The sequence below is a fragment of the Corvus cornix genome, chromosome 1 (genome assembly GCF_000738735.6).
Source record: "Corvus cornix cornix isolate S_Up_H32 chromosome 1, ASM73873v5, whole genome shotgun sequence".
Classification (NCBI taxonomy): domain Eukaryota; kingdom Metazoa; phylum Chordata; class Aves; order Passeriformes; family Corvidae; genus Corvus; species Corvus cornix.
This window is the reverse complement of record NC_046332.1, coordinates 98,644,314-98,661,297: the sequence shown is the minus strand read 5'-3', so window position 1 is coordinate 98,661,297 and position 16,984 is coordinate 98,644,314.

Genomic DNA, 16,984 nt, shown 5'->3' with positions numbered 1-16,984 from the left:
AGGTGCTAAACTACTGCAAAGAAACTGTTCTCCCTTCTGAAGACCCTTCACCACGCCTTGCTATGCAAACTTCAGGCACTCGGACCCATTTGGTATCTGTGGAGTTAACTAAGCTAAGATTACTTCCAGTTAGCCTCTGTCACCAGGAATGCAATTTGTGTTTACCTATATAAGGAAACCTGTTCGCCCTAAAGGAGCTCGGCAGGGCTGCCTGTGCCTGCGAGAGGGGCGAGCGCGCTCCGCGGAGGGCGGGCGGGGGCAGGACCGGACCGAGCGCACCCCCGGCGGCGGCACCGCAGCGCCGCGCCCGCCAGGGAAGGACTGTCCCCCCTCTCCTTCGGCTTCTGGAAAAGAGAAAAAAACTGTCAGGGGCAAAAATGGAGAAGCAGGTATGTCAGGCGGATCCTCGCAGCTGGAGGGTGGCGGGGCCGGGGTGCGGAGAGGGTCGGAGCGAGACTTGCCCTTCCAGCTCTTGTTCCCTCCGAAAGCGGCTTGTGAGTTCCGTGGGGGCTGCGGAGCTGCGGGAACAACTGCCGTAACTTATCTGACATTCCATGGGCTCCTAAGTCGGATGCACCTTCGTGTTACTGCAGAGATTCTCAAACTTTCTTAGCTCTGATGGAACACAGATGTGAGCTGAGACTGGAAATAAAGCTGAGATGCTTCGGTCAGTTGGCTGAAGCGCTGCAAATCCGTGGTGCTATCACCCTAGTATGTGTGGGAAAAGAAGTTCTTGACATGTTTATTGTTTGGTTTTGGTCTTTTTAACCTTAAAAATTCACATTTTGTAGAAGGTGCACTCCTTTACCATGTCTAGGGTTTTGGTGTATTTTATATGGATGTGTGTGAGTGCAGCTAAGTCAGCATAGCTGGAATGTGTTTGTTAGAATACAGGGAGTTCCTGTAGTAATAAAGATTTTGCAGTGAGTTAAAAAGTAAGCTTCAGGTACTGTTATAGGAAATATAAGCTAAACAGATTCTGCTACAATAGGGATTACCCAGTGCAAAACAAGGATTTGTATTTCTTAGGAAGTATTTGCAGAGTATGATAACATTTTTAAAACAGTCTTCCAGTAAAATCCTCACAAAGATGGAGAAATTTTTCCCTGAAGATTTTACTCAGGATATAATGAAAAATAAAGTTGAAAACCAATTTCAAATAGATTTCTAGCTGTAAGAATACTGGTATGCAGTCCTTCAGGACAGTTTCTGTTAAGTAGCAGCATGTTCATTGTGGAACTTTATTTAAGTTTTCTGCCATTATGGTGTAAAACATAGGAATGGAAAAATAATTTCAGTTGATCTCTTGGAGTACCTTCTAAGGAAAAAAAGGTGCAGAGAACTAGTCAAAAACAGGTGGAGTGCATTTTCAGAATGATTTTGGTTTTTCTAACATTGGAGACTGATAGACATATGATTACTTTCCTCTTATTTTCATGGTTATTCATATTTATGTGTGCCCAGGCATGTGAATGCACTAGTAATTGGAGAGGTAGCTATATCTTTCCTAGCAGTCAAAGCGGGAAAGTGAAATGCCTAGGAGGTTAGAAGCTTACAATAAAGATTATTATTATTTAAAACCCCTCTTCCTTCTAAATAGCTGTAACTTTTATGAAATAATGTCTCCCTGAGATTAGTAATAGAGTATTACCTGGTTAAAATTAATTCAGAATAAGGAAAGAATTAAAAGTCAGTTGTGTTCATACAGATTCTCATTCATTTCTGTGTAAGATTTTTCTTAACTCCTGACTTTGAATGCTGAATGAGGTTTTAATGGGAATGACACAGGATAGCCATAGTAATTTCAGCAGAGACTTTTTTAGGAGCTTCAACACCACAAAGTAGATAGCAAGTTCCTAAATACCTATTTCAGGGCTGAAGCTAATGGGTTTGTTGTCATGAATCATCTTTGGTTGTGGTGGAAGTCACCACAGCAAAGAAAGCAGGGCTGGTGGACCAGAGCCATAATTTCTCTTGTCGCACTTCTCATCCTGGTGGTTTTGTGGAATACCTTTATTATTTTGAATTGAAAAGGACCACAGAGAAAGGACTTTTAGCAGGGCTGTTAGTAATCAAAGTGTGAATTTAAAGGGCAGGAGAAGACTCCAGGGAAACATGCCCTTAAATCACCTTTATCAAGTCTCTGCAGTAAATTGTATTGCCCCTATCAGTTTGTCTAACTATGTTGCAATCATTAATGGTCTTTTGATTTCCCAGTGCAAAGCAGGGTAGAAACGTGGTTCAAAGTCTCTACAGTATATTCTGGGTTGACATGAGTTTACTGTGTACCAGGATCTGAGCAGCCATTTGTGTGGCCATGCTGGTGCAGGGCTGGCCCAGGCTGCAGCCTGCCTGCCCCTTAGTGAGCTTTGTGGGTGTGACCCTTTCAAGGGACACAAGAGGAGTTGTTTCTCACCCTTTTCAGCCACAGTGCCTGCCTCTCCCACCCACAGGAGATGTGGCTTCAGAGCTTACAGTGTCACAGTGGGACCTGCCTAAAACCAATGTCTGGCCCGGGGTTTTACCTCAGCTTGGTGCTGTGCCTGTGGTGTTGCACAAGTTTCCATTAACCTGGATGCATGAAAAGCAAATTCTTTTCAGACCAGAACTGATGGTTTGAGATATATCCCAGGGAAGTTTTATCCTTGTTTACAGTGAGAAAAGAATTGCAAAGTTAACAAAGCAATTAAAATATGGGATAGACCCTTTGCTTTATCTGAAATCACAAGAAAATCCAGTTGCTATGACTGGATGACCATTCTCTGGCCTGAGCTCCTGCAAATCAGCCTGCTACCCTAGGCATGGGTCTCTAACCCATGTTAATAGGGGATGAGCTTTATTCACTGATTTAAGAAGGAGATAAAGGCATTCTGACCCGGTTTAGAGACTTTTTTTTATTCATTCAAGGATTCCTTTATATCAGTTTTAATGGCAGAACTGTGTTCAGAGTGCAGTAATGGTGTTGTGTTGGACTGTATATTTTGAGGATGAATGTGTTGAACCCAGGCAAAGGCAATGAGCACATCAAGTCTGTGCATACACCTGTGATTCCAGCTTTAGCTGTGTAACTGAGACAAGACTGAATGAAAGCAGAAATACTTGGACTTGATAGTATTGATAACAAACCAAAATTATCTTCTGCCTTCCTGTTGTGTTACTGATGGTTTGATTCATAAGAACTGCTGTTCATTTGTCACTTTTAAACCAGTACGTGCTTTATTTATTTAGCACATACTATTGTAAAGTTTTCATTTAGAAATGAAAGAACATACTAAATGTCTGCAATGTTTTTCTACATTTAGTAATCTGCTCATACTAAAAAAATTAGGGCACCTTTTTTTGTAGGCTTGCTTGCCTTGCAGCCATCACCTCATTTTTGCATTCATTTTCAGATTTGCATATAATTTGAAGCTGAGTGCTCTTACACATTTGCAGGAGGCAGTTGAGTACATCATGTTTCTTCCTGGTATCTTTACACTTATTGAATAAAAAAAAAAAAAAAGACTAACCTTTCAAAGGTGTAACTGGAGAACTTGAAATAATAAAAGAACATGCTGTACTAGTTGCATGCTCCCTTTACGATTTTGTTAAAGGCTTTACCATTCCATTATGCTATCATTTTGTAGTGTAAGCATTTTATATGGCATGTGTGATTTCATTGCCCTTAAGTGACCTTAGTAAATTCCTTATTTCCCCTGAAGCACATACCTAATTGAAAATTGCTATCTGCAGTTGAAGAGCTCTAAGCAAGAACTCTAAGAATAACTCAAGGTGGAAATGGGTGTCCAGAGAGCAAGGCAAAATCACTTTTTCTGTAGAATTCACTCTATTGCATGAAGTAAAATATTTGCTTTGAAGATGAATAATAAGGAATTATAGGAAGGGCATCTTTATCTGTCTGCCCAGTTCATCTGCCTAATGCTGCTCTCCAGAGATCATGTGATCTACAAAAAGCATGTGTTGCCTAATTTTTTTCAACTTTTTTTAAAACTTGCCTCTCTTCTTTCAGCCTTGGGTAAATGTATTTGGAGTTTAAAGCTAAAAATATAATTTCAAACCTGAGCTGGGCTTTCTAGCCCAGCAGCTGTCCTCACACTGCAGTGCCTCACTTGGCTCTGCTGTGCCACTTTCAGGACACAGTTATTAGGATTGCAGTCTGCAACCACAACCTAAAAATGAGATGAGAAACCTCTGGCCTAGCATTGCATTCATTACAGCTCCTGTGAGTGCAAGTGCTTAAGAGTCATGAAAATGAAGGAGGCAAAAAGCTGGACAGTGTGAAGCTGAGGAATGGCTTAAGAAGGCTCTTTCTTAGATGAGAGAACGTTAAATTATACTCTGGATTAGAAGTCTGTGACATCTGTATATTTGTTCACTATTGTGTAATGTAATTGCTTAGGACAGGAAAAATACAAGTATTTTAATTAAAAAGCCTTGGGAAATGTAAAGCATGAAATGTCTGTGATGAAGATGTGAAGTTTTTATCCTATCTTCCTGTGTGTTTATTCATTCCAAAAAGCTCAGAAAACTACTGGGCTGAAAATTAAGCCTCCACAAATTCTCTAGTCCTGTGTTATCTTGCAAGCAGTCTTACTTATGAAAGCTCATCCTTTGAATCTTTTTTTTTTCCTGCATTAATTCCAAGTTATGTTTCAAAACCATTTATCAGGGTCAGAGCTTCAGAATACACACTGCTTTGAGACTCATAAGGGGAAGGTATCAAAAATATGTGACACGGGTTAGGGTCTGAGTTTACCAGCTGCTTAGGATGTACTTCCCTGATGTTTTCATGGGTTTTTTTTCTTTCATTGAAAATATTAACATTAAATCTAGGTTTTGATGGTGTAGCAAGAAATCAAGAGAAGACAAACATTTCATTGCAAATTTGGTGTGGTTTCATATTTTAATATTTTTTTCACATGAAATGTATTTTATGTTCAGCAAGATATCTAGAAATATACTTGAGTCGAAAAGTCTGTACAAAGGCAAATGCATGTTTCCTGATCTATCTATATCTATCATTGTAACATGTTTAATTTCATATGCATCTAAAGTCTGAAGTTACTATTTTCATATGATTGTGTGCACAGAGACTGGAATAACTGGTACTTGCTTTTAGGTAAATCAGTTAATACTCAGGATTCTCCTTGAACAAATTGAGATCTTCCATTTATGGGTTCATTAGGAGGTAGAAGTTAAGTTGAACTCTCTTTTCTTTAGTAGTTTCACTTAATGCTGGTTTTGTATTGATCCTCTGAGAGATGGATTTAGGGGCATGGCATACAAAAAAAAGCCCGCAGTTTTTTTCATTAGATATCATTATATTAAGTACCGCTTCATTTAGCATTCATGATGTTCACATTCAGTGGTATGAATGAAAGGCCATTTTTGACCCCTCATGCACAGTTGCAGTCACTGCAATGGGTTGAGAATGCTCTGCTTGGTGACACACTGGATTGCAGAGTGCTCAGGGTATCAGTTTGAAAGCGTCATGGCTTGTCTGCTGTGCTCCTCCAGGGATAAATGTGCTCCTGCTGCTGAGTTTCTAACACTTCTGTTTTGTAGCTGCCTAGCCTGGAAAATTCTATACAAAACCTCAGATCTGGCCTCCTGAGGTGGATTTTTTTGGATAAATTTAATTTTGCTGTGTATGAAACAACATTAATGTTCCTGCTGTGTTAATTCTGTAAAACGAGTGGTGGTTTTACTATACTGTTCATATCTTAGTTATCTCCTTCATGGGAAATTCTATCCACTTTTAGCTGAGGAGTTTAGGCATTAGCAGTTAATTATGAATTCTTACCTTAAGTACAGCGCCGTACCCAGGGTGGTTTGGGACATCCTATTGGTTGTGGGTTCAAAGTTATGTAGCTGTGCTTAATGCTCCAGTGGGAAATTCTGGCTATGTTGCATTTTGCCTTTGATACGTTGCCATGCCACCACCGTTAATGCAGGCTTGGACTGCAAACATCTGTTTGCTTTTATTGTACATGTGTTGCTTAAGATGTTCAGTTTTCACATGATGTGAATCACTGGACTCAATGAGCATGTATGATTTGTTTAATAAATAAGCCTTAAGTTGTGTCAATAAAGTGTATGTCCTAAGGAATTATGTATATGGTATACACAGGAGAGAAAACTGACAAGTTCACATCTAGACTTGCAAGTATTTCAGGTTTTAGTGGGTTTTTAATGGTTTGGAGGGAGTCACATAAATGTCAGTACAAAAGGAAAGATTGCGTGCATCCATATATCAGACAATAATAATGGGAACAGAGAAATGCACCTGATGTTAGAAAACAAAATGATGAAAATTCTACATCCTTCATTCTAGAATCTCACCGTGTATCTGGCATGAATGGAACACTTGTAAGAAGAAACGTGCATTTTGATATCACTACATATGTTCTAGAGTGCTCTCTTTAATGAAAAGGGTACTTGGATTTGGAAAAAGTTTAGCTGTTGATCTCAGCAGTTTTTCAGCAATACCCCATAGGTACATTGATGTTTCAGAGACCTGCCATGTTGGTTCTAGTGTGTACCATTCCACATTGCTGGAATGCACAAGAAGATTGCTTTGGATTAATGAAAGTGAGTGAAATGACTTACAGTTGTTAGCTTGCGTTTTAATTTTAGAGGTTAGGCTAATGTGCCTTGAAGGCTTAATTCATATGTTTCTGTACCATGAGGAGTCCAATTTGGACATTTTCTGTCACATGAGACCTAAAGTAACAAAACAAAAGGGGAAAATGGAAGATTACAGCTGAGCAGAACCATCAGCTGAAAGGCCTTTATTCACCCACAGATGTTTTAAAGTTGGTATGCAGAACTGCTATAATATGATAAAAACTAAATCAACAAGCTCTCTAGAAAGGGCCTGCAAAACCAAAAAGTTTAATTGATGGAGTCAGTATCATCTGCCAAGTTTCCAGTACAACACCCAGGCTGAGGGAGGTAGAGCTAAATTTGAAAGTCACTAGCTGGCAAGCTGGTCTGAAATGAAGAAGATATAATGGAATCAAAAGAAGCATGAGTTACTATAGTTGGACAAGAAAATATAATTTATTTATAGAAAATGGGGAATAATTCAGTCAGCAGGAGTATCTGTGGGCTACCGCAAATTAGAAAATGAATGCAAGTCGCTGATGAGGCAAAATGCTGAAATGTGAAAGCCATTCTGGGAGTCATTACTGAAGGTACTATAAACAAGAGGATGAGAGGTAACCATTTTGCCCTGTCTGTTGAGACAAATGTCATCCTGAATTGTTCACCCAGTTTTATATGTGATAATTTAAGAAATACGCAAACAAACTGGAGAAAGACTAATGGAAAGCAAACCAAAAATTGTGCTAAGAAAATACGACATGGATTGCAGGAACTGAGTGTGTTTTATTGAAAATCAGGATTGCCAATGTCTCCTGTACAAGCATCTTATGAACTAATATTCTGTCCATCTGCCTTCACCCAGAGGTCCAAGGAGGATCTGAGCTTTTCTTGCTGCCCACTGGTGCCTTCATATGAGAACAGAAGGTGAACATGCCCAGTTGCAGCAGCCACCCCCAAATCTGGAAACTCATTGGCTTTCCTATCAAAGTGCTACTTGCATGAGCTCAACTTGGTGAATTGCTGTCTAGAAAAGAGAATAAATAAAACAGACATGGTTATAAATATAACAGCATAATTGCTCTTCATCTCTTGAGTATGGAACAAAAGGCAATTTGCAGTAATGGTGGGTTTCATTAGATTCTAGGAAGAACTCTGCAGCTGGTATTTAGGCACTGTGATGGGTTGCCCAAAGAAGCTGCCAGGTCAGTCTTTGGAGATTTTTCAGGCAAATATTTTCAGAACAAAATATTTGTTGTGGAGGGTATAAGTGTAGTTGATCCTCACGGTGAGAAAGGAATGACTCCACAAACACCTTTTCAGACTTATATTGCTGTAATTGCTTGCTTACATTGTAGTTGCTATGACTTTGGCTGTGTCCCTACCTTGAAATCTGGAAATGTTTTCCAATTTCAGACCCCAGCATGTCTCATATCCATGTCCCAATACCACAGCAGTGCTTAAGCTGGGTCTGCGTTTTCCTTTCCTGTCCAATTTACGCCTCCAGTTGCCATACTGTAACCAGGTGCTAGTAGATCAGCTGGTGTCTCACAGGTGGCCTTTACCTGTAAAGAGAAGCTTCAGCCTCAGATTGGGATCCACCCTTTACTCCAATGGGCTCTGATAGCATAGACTCACTGCTTTGGAATTTGGGAACCCTGAATGACTACATTACTTTAGCTTCTGCCCAGTTATTAGTCTCAAGAGTTATTGCCATGACTCCCATTTTAACATTAGCATTTAGTAACAACAAATACAGAGATTACATGAATGAATACAAAGCCTAATAAAATAATGGTAAAAGAATGGATAGTTACATGTGAAACCACTGTCATTTGCTCTACAAAATACACCCCTGTTTCTCTTACTATGTAGATCATGTGATGTAGCCATGAAAACTGAAACAGCACAATCTCTGTAGATGTAAAGCAAGCAAGAACATAACTACTGTAAATAAAGGTGTGCATTGTGTCGGTGGAGGAGAGGAGGCTGTTCTCCTGAGCACTGAATCTAAGCAGGAGGTAGATTGGATGGTTACACGACAAGGTTTTCCTTGGAGAGCAAATTTGGTTTGTTGTGTGAAATGTGTTATTGATGTGCTATGGGCAACAAATGAGCCCGTCTGCCCCGTTGGTGTGGCAGTGCTGAGTCATTGATTACAGGCGATCGATGCTGCACACTGCGGTGCTATACCCATTAAGCTCACTGTGAGAATACAAGGCATAGCATTCAATCAATAAGGCCCCAGATTAAAGGCAATGATCCAGGAAAAGGAGAATGTAAAAATAGAAAAATAGAGAAATGGAAGTGAGATTAATTTCGTCTGCTTGATACTTCCCATAACCTCATTCTCATGACTCAGCATTTCCGAGGTTAGCTCTTTTGTGAGATCATGATTCATGAGGTCTGTTTACTAAATGAATTCCTTAATGATGGTTAAATTAATTGTTAGCGTCTAATGCATGAAATGGTAAATATTTAACTGTTGACCTTCCTAAAATTAGAAAATTAGCTCTTATTGTAATTTTAAAATATAGGTGAACATTTTTATTAGCAGTAAACTTTTTTTACTAACACAGGCATCCACTTGAATCAGTCCATCTGTTCACTTGTCTTTGAATATTTTATTCTGATTTGGAGGAGGGTGAAAAGGTGTTACAGCAGAGATATCTGTTCACAGAACAACCTGCTTTCTACCATACTGTTCAAAGACATCTCTCAGTGGCAGAGCCTGAATATGATTCACTCCTCCTTTCATAGCTGGGGCTGTTCTTCAGAACTCTTTTTCAGGGCAGTATTTAGCCAGAGTGGCAAGACGGCCACTGTGAATTTCACAGCTCTCTGGGCTAAGACAATGTGGTTGACTGGGGACTCCATCTTGCAAAAGGGATGCCATAATGCATCCTGCTCATTCTTGTTGGAAATTTGCTGTCTTCCACAGTGGTTTCTGTCTTAATTCAATCCTCATTCTGAGCACAGAGGAAAGGAATGTAGGCTCAGGCAGCCAATGTGTAACTGTTAGAAAAAATACTTGGTTTTTGATGGCAATAATTACTACAACCGTTAATTACTGTATTTTGGGGACAGAAGCATATGATTTCATATTCATGGGCAGCATCACTATATGACTCTCTTTCTGAGGTTTAGAAGTTTTCCATCTAAAAATAATTTGCAAAAATTAAATTGAACCAGGCTACTAAAATATTCAGTAATTTTAGGCAACTGTATAGCCATATGTCTACTCCAACCCAGCTTTTGACATATTGCCTGCAATAAAATACTCTTTAAAAAGTTTGGACAGACTACATCTAAAGCTAAAACTTGTTTGAAAGATGACATTTTTCTGTGCAAGGTTCAATATTTCTCCTAGATCAGGACTAGATCAGTGTTTTTTCATGGTTTTATATTCTGAAAAAAAAAAATCTCCTGAACAATAATGTGCAAATACGGAACCAATATTCAACAAAAAGCACTCTGTACTTTCTAAAGAACTGTGTCTCAGCACCTTTCCTTCACCGAAATATTTTAACACTAGATCGAGAAAGATGTGTGTTGCAACCTAGGTTTTGCTCGACTTCAAGGTGTGTGAAGTGTGATGTTAAATTTTGACTGCTGTGCCTGTTGTAATCAGTACCCCAGACCAAGACCAACAACATCCCCATTACAGAGGGTGATAGGCTGCCCTCTTCTGATATTGAGAAACTTCATTAACTTTTAGCCCCAGTGCATAGTTTCATTTGCTTTTGATTTTCTTTCAAGGGTGGTTGCCAGTTACTATTCTCCTGAGAGCTGGACAAAGCACATAGACTTGTAAGCACCACAAGAGTGCTTTAGGTTTTATCTACCTTTTTATTACTAATTTGCCCAGGAAATGCAAGATGTGTGCTAGAGACCTTTCCCTCTCCTAAAGAGGCAGTGCTATGGCCACAAGGTGACGTATCTGTGTGAATATAAACTTATTCCATCCTAGAGTGCCTGTGTCACTGGAAGAAAAATGTCACAAAAATCAGGACTTTGTGGTTTTCTCATGAGAGCTGTCACAAAAGGAAGGAGCTACCCTGGCTTGTGGGCCTAACTAATGTCACTCTTATGTTTTACATTATGAAGATGTTGACCCAAAAAATAAAGGAATTTTTCCGCCCACATGGAGGCTGCAAATGCAACAGACGGAAAACTAAGACTAAATCAAAATAGGCTTTCAACAGCCTTAAAAGCTCCTTTTAAAGGCAGGTGCCTCCATAGGCTTGTGGGACTTTCGTTAACTTGGGCCTCCTGAATTATAAATCGGTGGAGATAGCAACTAGGTTCCAAGATGTTTGTATAAGCATAGAACCTGATTTGTTTGTCTTGGATTTTTAAAAACCAAAGTTTGTCCAAATTAATCAGTCTTTCACTGTAAATTGTCTGGTACAGACTCTGAAGAAGTCAGTGTTGTTTACACCTGGTTCCTAGGCCTCATGTTTAAGCCACTGTCTTTTTTTCAGTAGAGGGTGAATGGGGATGTATCTGTTGAGCAGAGTGCTGGGAAGGTGAGAGTGTTGCACTTTCCCATCTAGGACAGACTGTTCCCAAGGCCTATTCTTCTGTGCTCATGAAATCATATGGTCTAATTCCCTTGGAGGATTCTTTCTGGTGATACATCAGCTGCAGCTAAGGATTCCTTTCTCAGAATGATCAGCATTTTCAAAGCAATAATATTAGTCTGCCTGCAATTCCTAGGGGAAAAAAGGGTTAACTTATGAACTACAGGGAGCAGAGAGCCCTGTGTTCATGGGACCACAAGGCTCTGAACATATAAATTAATAGAATAGTCCATGTAAAGTGAAACTGACTTTGTTTTTAAAACTTGCAGGTGCGTAATGAAATCTCTCTGTATTATCAAAATTCATCAAAAGTAACAAATACATGAAAGAGCAGAGGGCAGTTTTTCTATTGTTTCCTATATTCACTTTTACTACCTGCCACTGTTTCCTCATGCTCTCAGACAGGTAGAACATTTTCTCATGTACAGTGGTAACCACTGTAGACTATGTTGAACATTTATGACTGAAACACAACTCTTCTGTTCTCAATTGCACTGATTTAATTTTTCTTTTAAGTTTCTGTGAAACTGCAGGGAGAAAGGGGCTTTTAAGATACTATAAAAAGTGAAGGGATCTTGCCTTTTTCTGTCATGACTTGTTAGAAGCCTACACTTGGTTTTGGACAAAGGCTTCCAGACAGCTGGCTTCCCTCCAAAGTGACTTCCAACTTTATTCTTAAAGGAAGAGATCCCAGGTGCAGCAGACTGAATTAATAGGGGATTTAATATGAAAGCTATCCTTTTCTTTTTCTTCTATATCATGTTTCCTTTTTCTGTCTAATGTAAGATAGGTATAATTCCAATCTAATTTACAATTGCAATGGTAAGTACACTTTCCTTTTGACTCGTCAGGTGAAAAATACTGCTGTGCTGAACCCCACTGTCCATGAGTCTTACAGAACATAAGGACATCAGTTCTTCTGCCCTTCTGCAAAAAAGACAAAACATCTTTCTGTTTCAAGAGAGATTCTTCATCACATATGTTGTCCTAGAATTAAGATGCAAGCTAATAAACTGAAACAATAGGAACAAGACTTCCTTTTTCAATACAGTGTACTGTATTTGCAGTGTACTGTTTATCTGCTACAAATAAAGGTGGTTATAAGGAATACAAATGTCTGAAAAGATTTCAAAGGCACAAAAGAGGAGTTATTTAGAGTGTTTCATCCCAGCATGTATCAAGGAGGATGTTGAATGAGTATTACAGAAGCACTCAAACTGCACTGATCAGCACACAAGAATTAATATATGGTGTGTGACAATTTTTGGGAGATCTGTATCCAGTTATAAATTCCTCTTGGGTTTATGACTAACATTTATGGAGTAGTCTTCCAAGGGAAGTGGTGAAGCTCTGTGTACTCAACCATTGGGAAATGAGGTCTGCAAAGTGTTTGAAGGCTCCTCAGAAAGCAGATCTGAGAGGAGCAGTGGCGTGGATGTGATGACATGGTGGAGTTCCCACATCTCAATTCTGACTTGTCAAATTTTGACAGTTGTGCTGATGCAGAAGCACAAGGGTGTGCCAAATTTATAGCATTCAGAATAAATGAACTCCTTCCTCCATCTCTATTATTAGAGAATTTTCAGATTGGAGGTTTTATTGGTTGTGTTTAATTTGGAAACATGCATGCATTTGAGATTCAGGGGAAATGTGTGACAGTTTAACTAAGGAATCACTGCTCAAAGCACAAGAAATAAGCTCTGAAATAGCAAATGTCCCATCAATTAAATGACTGATCTGTGTTATGAAAAAGAGAAAAAAGGTGAAAGGCCTGGTGCCTCTATTTCATGGAGTGATATTAGAACCCACTGTGGACTTTGTAGCATGTCTATAAAGAACATCTCAGCCACTTACTCAGAAATATGGCAAATAACCATATTCCATATTTGCTGATGCTCCTGTGAGTTATTTAAATATTTCTGGTTCATGCTTTATTATTTTTTCATCTACTCTTTTTGATTGAAAGCATGAGTTGGTCAAAATATTTACTTTGAAATATTGATTAATTTGGACTACACTTCTGTTATAAAAAGGCTCTTCAGTCTTAAGAACAGCCATTAAAATGGAGGATGCGGAGGAGAAACAGCGAAGCTGGCTTCAAAAGTGCATATGAATTTGCTCTGATACAGGCTCTCAGCATCATATTGAGTTATTGACAATATAGGTTTTTAACCCTGAATCTGTCATGTCTTGAATAAGTGACCCAGTTCCTGGCTGCTTTGGGTTGCTCCCGATAGCTTCTAATGTTATATTTTGCATAATAATCTTACTTATTTTTTTCAGAAGGACTCAGAGCACACATCTCAAGTTAGTTTTGTAAGTATTTTATGAGAGTCTGAAGTGAGTGAGTCTTCCTTTCTGTTGCTGATCTCTGCTTCAGACCACCATAAATTTACCTAGGTGTATAATGAAGCATTTCTGAAAGGAAAACATTTTTGTCTAGTTTTAAGTTTGTCAATATATTTTGTCTAAAAACTAATTTTTCCTGTGCTTCCTTTCTTTGCAGTAACATTTAAAAATGCCCTAGTCTGTTGGATTTATGGCATAATGAAGCAGGCAAATGTGGTCCTGTAAGGCAAATAGTTCTGCAGCAACTACTCTATAAGGGAAGTTGAAGGGACCTTGTTTTATGTCAGACTGGTACAACTGGCAGCTTCTTATACAATGCTGTTATGTTCCTGGAACAAGTTCAAATGGCTTTTAATGTGGGGGCCCTAAACCACGTGAACTACCAGCTTTACTCTTAAGATCTACCACTCAAAGGTGACTGGATTAATAACAGGGCACCAATGTCTCTTTTGAGGCCCTTCTTTTGAATAGGATGGCTATCCTGATTTATCCACAGTTTTGTCAGCCTGTCTCCTTTTCTGGGGTCCTGAGCATTTGTCCTCACTTTTGCAGATGTTGTTTTTGCTTAGGCTCTGATTCACTTTTTTAAGAAACCTGATCATTCTTTGCTGAAAACCTGTTTATTTGGTAAACTTGACCTCTGGCTAAGCAAGGCTTGTAGCTTGTTAGGAATGAGGTTCTTTGAATGTAACAGCTTTACCTGTTGTTTTTCGGCTGTTTGCATATGTGGTCATGCAAAGAAAAGTAGCATGTCACTGTAATGGAGTGCTGTGCCTACCGCGAGTGCGCCTGCACCAGCTACATAAGCTATCTGTGATGAATTCAAATCACTGGCCAGATTTACAGCATTAAAGGACTTTCTCTCAGAACTAAGTGGTGCAAAGAAATTACATATCTTGCACACAAAGTTTCAGTGTTTAACAATTAAAAAGGGTTGAAGAAGGAATTATGGTTTGTATTTATTTTGCAAAAGCACTGAAGCATGGGAAATGGGTGCAATGGAAGTAGAAGGACTCAAGTTAATTGCAAATATTACTTGCTATGCTAGGTCATGTGGACCAGAACTGGGATCTAAGGCCCTAAACTTGCAAACATTTTCACACTTGCTTAAACTTACTGCATAGTATAGCCCTGTGTAGGTTAGTAGGTCTATGCTTGGCAATAAAAATAATAATGTAAGAAGGTATTCTTAGAACTGAAGCCTTGTATTTGATTCACAATATATCAGAAAACCAGTGAAGGGTGTTTCAGAATAGTTCAACAGACCATACTGGCAACTAGATGATTTTTTTCATCTGAATTTTGAAGAGATGGCAAGGAGCCTATACATTGTAAACTGAAAGTATCAGAGTAATACCTCCCTGTAAGTGTAGCATTGAGCAAAGTATCGCTGCAAGGATGCAGAAAGACTAGAACACAAAATATTTTGCAGATGTTACTTTTACCTTTTGCTCTTCCCACAGATCTGAGATTGCTCTTCCCACAGTCCTGAGATTGACCGAAAAATGTTTTGACAATGTTAAAAGCTATTTGCCTCCCTTTACCTATCACAATTTCACAGCATTTTCATACAAGATTTGGGGTGGAATGTTGTAAAATTATGTGCTTTTAGTCTGTAAAACTCTGGACTCTGTCCAGCAGACTGTTTTTATATGGCCTGGATCCTTTTCAGACAAACAGGATCTGTACCAGGGTGCAAAATTGTAGACAACTGATGTAGTCTTTAAAATTAACTACAAGTTGGCTTGCTGCCTTTTCTGGGAATCTGTCATGACTCCCCCACTGGTGCCTAGGACTGTATTTTTGAAACAGGAGTTGTGAGTGCCAACAAAGTTACAAGTTTAAAGGTAAGCTTTATTTCCTGTGTCAGTCTAAGAATTTCTTTGTAACTTACAAGCCTTCTAAGTAAAATGGGCAGGGCACTTAATCCTTCTGGATCGACTTATCAGTTATCTCGGTGAATAAATATTTTTATGATTTATAAAAGGTAAATGTATCATAAGGTTTTTCTCCTCTTTAGTGCTAGACCAACTTCCTAAATCTGTGATGTCATTGCCAAATTTGATATTTAGAAATTTGTTACTTGATACGTGCAAATTACTTCAATCCAAGCCTCCCCCAGAAACCTTCTGCTGTGGGTAGCAACTCCAGTGTACCCATCTGGGGAAAACTCTACTCCATCTCCTTGAAAGCATTTATTAGTTGCATTATTTCCCTGTTTCTTCACATTTTTGTCCTGTATTTTTAAACCCAGAACTTCTGGATCTTCATTATTCTCTGTCCTTTACCTGATGGGATCACCTTTAACTCCTTCTATTAGGCATCTGTTCTTCACTATAGCTGTGGCAGTAGCATGTGAAACATTTTATCTATCTCCACTGTTGGATTCAGCTGAGAGACACTTCAGGCAAGGAGAAAAGTACCAGTGCTGGTGGTAGGATAGGCAAGAGAGGACTGGATATGTTCTTTTTATTCTCTCCAAGGTAAACAGGAAGGTCTCGCTCAGCTGTGGGTGAGAAGAGGGAAGGTTCATAGGCAAGGGTCTTCTACAGAAGAAGAAAATGATGAGTGACAACTGCTTTTCCCCAGACTAGTTAGCAAGGAAAAATGGTTCCAGGTTATCTTCCATCACCATCTCCTTTTAGACTTTAGATGGGAAATTTGGCAGGGCTCTTACAAATGTGTCTGCTGCTCCTTGAAGTAGCAGTTTGACTTACTTAATTCTCCTTGCTAGACAGCAGTACTAGAGAGCAGAGACTGAATGAACGTCCTCCATGTGTCAATGACGTTCAATAGGAGTAACTGTGTCTAGAAAGTGTGTCGTATTTAAACTCGAGCCATTTTTAAATTCCAAACTTGCCTCAAGTGAATTGTGTGAGTACATGCTGATTTTTGTCCTGAGGTTGGCAGGGGAAATGTTGGAGTCTTTGGTACTGTTCTACAAATGTCCTGCCTATTAGAGCAGTGAATGGGCTGTGTCAGTTGCAACATGACAAAATTACATCCCAGATGTGCAGGTATATACTTTATGAAATCTCACAGCTAAGAAAGGCTGTCTTGGACTAAGCCCTCTTTGAGTTCCTAGTGGTATGTACTGTGGCTCTAGAAAAATACACAAATTCAGGTTGCCTTTAAAAGTCTGGGAACGGAGTAATCAAACAATGTTTGCAGAAGTGGTTAGGTGTTTTGGCCCCTCTAAATTAATAGAGAAAAGTATAGTCTACTTCCAAAAAACTAAGAAACATAACAGCCCAGCTGCTTGCCAGCATTTATTATGCCTTGAGACATTCCTTTTTGTTCTTTTTCTTCTGAATATGACCCAGATTTGATGAAAGTAATCATACCTTTGCACTGGGCCTGGTTAGAATAGTATAGATTTTTCTTTTCATAGCAGCTCTGTGCTTCAGAATTTTGACTGAAATAGAACTGATAACATTCTTAATACTCTA